The 2,920-nt window shown below is 23.5% G+C and overlaps 1 long non-coding RNA gene across 1 annotated transcript; it reads left to right on the top strand.

Moving 5' to 3' along the window:
* LOC110267171 lies at positions 1,889–2,642 on the top strand. The gene is made up of 2 exons (XR_002354528.1): positions 1,889–1,981; positions 2,451–2,642. It is a non-coding gene; the product is annotated as an uncharacterized LOC110267171 (long non-coding RNA).

The following is a 2,920-nucleotide window of genomic DNA, read 5'->3' as shown; positions in this document are numbered from 1 at the left end:
AAGAGAAACTCTTAATTATAAATTTGATTAATTAAATTATATTTTTGTATTTATAAATATTATATATCTCGTAATCGATATTAATTTATCTCGAACATATTATAATTGAGATAGGTGTATTTTTTTAAATTATACATTTCTCGTTTACAAACAAAATAAAGCTAAATAAAATTGTGTATTATCTCTTTTACAGTATAAAAAAAATATAAATTGATAATATGCTATAAAATATCTCTAAAATTAGCCTAATCATTTTGTGTGCATTAAATGCGCCATCTTTTATGAACCATTAGATTTTATTAAATGAAAATCAAAGAATGTTATAAAAGGGGAGTAATAATAAACTTTATAAATATAGAATATATTAGTATATACATACATAAATATATTTTAATACAAAATATTTTAAAAATAACAAATATATTTTTAAAAAAAATATATTGATAAAAATAGATATAATATAATTACAAATATAACATAAATAAATAAAATATATAAATAAATGCGAAACCAATATGTTTACCAATGTCTTTGTTAAATTTTATAAATTAGAGAATAAATTATGTATTCGTTTGCTTGGTGATCACATAGATGATCAAGTAATTGGATTGTAAATTGATCTCATAGTGTACATCTTATTTTTTCTCATTTTTGAATGAAAGCGAGAATTAAGGAAGTAGTAATATATAAAGAAAAAAAATTTTGCACCACAACACATAATTATAACCTATAGAAATATTCATATTAAAATTTTACATATTGCAAATCATGAAGATCAATCACAATGTACTGGTCACTTCTCTCTATTTTTGACCATGATATGAGTTTTTCTTTTCAAGTCAATAATCTAATAACATCCAATTGAACAAAAAAATTGAATTAAAAGTACCAAATTAAGGACAAATGAATGAATAATATAAAAAATTATAACTTCGAACGTGTATAAAATAAAAATAATTTACTGATTTATTTTATATTAAACGATAAAACAAACAATAGTATATTAATAAAAGGATATACCTTTAAAAAAAGTCACAATACAATTTCAAATATTTTCATAAATAAACTGTTAAAATTTTTGTTATCGATAAAATGATGCTATTATACAATTTTTTGGCAAAACTTAAAATCAAATGGAAAATAATTTTGTGTGGGTTAATATAAATTAATTACATACCAAATAAGTAGAATGATTCATTTGTTTGTTTCAATATATCAACATGAGCAAGAAAATTAAAATGATTATCCAGAATTTTACGATCATCGATCAAATGTACCATACCTGACTCTATCTTAAAAGATATTTTGCACGTGTGTATAGTCAGAAGATATATTCCGCTTGATTTTTCGATCTCAAAATTTGAGAAGACATAGACTTTCATTTCTACCAATTCATTCTCAAATATTTTTGTCAAATAATTCTTGATTGAACAATGAATTTTATCGTATTGCAAAATAAATTAAATATAAAAGCTATTAGCATTTACAAAGCTATTAGAAAGAATTGTCTTTGACTTGATTGAACAATGAATTTTATCGTATTGCAAAATAAATTAAATATAAAAGCTATTAACATTTACAAAGCTATTAAAAAGAATTGTCTTTGACTTGTGAAATTGTGTATTTATAAAATTAACTTAAAATATGAACTATAAATATTGGCGTCTATTTTTTTTAAATACTCTTTATTATATATAATTTTACAAAATTATTATTTTCATGATTTGAACCTAAAATCATTTAGTTAAAGTATAAATCAGTTATCATCTTATTTATTTCAATCTTTATATTATTTTTACACATATTTAATAGACATGTTATTAGTGACTATCAGTATACTACTTTATATAATTGCTCTAAAATATTTATGTTGAATTAAAAAAATCACCTTCATAATTAATTAGTAGTAGCGATATTACAGAGGGTGTGATTGAGAAGGATTTATCAGTTGGAGGCCACACCACTCATGCGCCAAGTGAAGGTATGCCTGCTTCCATGCTTCTCTAGACGGCACTTTTTCTCCTTTTTTATTTCTATCCCCCATGATTCCATGCAAAATTATGATTTTAACAGAAGATTAATTTGAGTGACAATAACTATTTTGATATATTGAATTCGAGTTTCAGAAAAAAAGAAAGAATATTTTATTCAACTATTTCAATTTTTTAAATAAAAATTAACTATTATATATTTGTATATAAATATATATATTATTTAATTTATTTTTAATATGTGTTTTGTAGTTTAATATATATTTTATTTGAGTCGTTAATTTATTATCTAATTTTTTTGCATTCATTTGACATGGTTTTTAATAAAACATAAGTTGAATTGACCTGAATTAATTGATTCTTGATAACAGTATTTAGATATCGATAATTTAATTTAAAATCCTAATTATTTGTTAAATTAATACTGTTGTGAATAACTTTCCAAAAACTATTGTATAGTTGCAGTGTATAAAGAAGAAAAATCAGAATCAAATGTTGGATTAGATGGATTGAAAGGACCCTATATGCCGGGTTTGGGAGGAAGTATTAAAAAAACTTGTTTTGTTTGTTGCATCTCGTTGGAAGAGTGTACAATATGCTGTAACTAAAGAAAATAAGAAATTGGGCCTTTGGCCCCTTTGTTCACCCAAAGAGGTGGCGAGGTATTACGACCTCTAAAAGAAAAGACTTAAATAAATATAGTTGAAAATAATTTTTAAACGAGAAAACTTGAAGAATAAGCTAATCAAAAGCGAAAATAGAAAATCGTATCACACTCGTACGTATAAGCGTAAACAGAATGGACAAGATCAAAGAAAGCTAAAAAACGTAATGTATCAGAGTTCCAAAACACAGATATCAAGCTCCAGACTCGATCTGCGAAGCTAAAGCCGGTCAGAGTATATAACTATATATATATACAACCCAAA

This window comes from Arachis ipaensis, chromosome B09 (assembly GCF_000816755.2).
Source record: "Arachis ipaensis cultivar K30076 chromosome B09, Araip1.1, whole genome shotgun sequence".
In the NCBI taxonomy this organism is placed as follows: Eukaryota; Viridiplantae; Streptophyta; class Magnoliopsida; order Fabales; family Fabaceae; genus Arachis; species Arachis ipaensis.
Note: the sequence above shows the minus strand (reverse complement) of the source record. Positions and strands in the feature narration are given on the sequence as shown.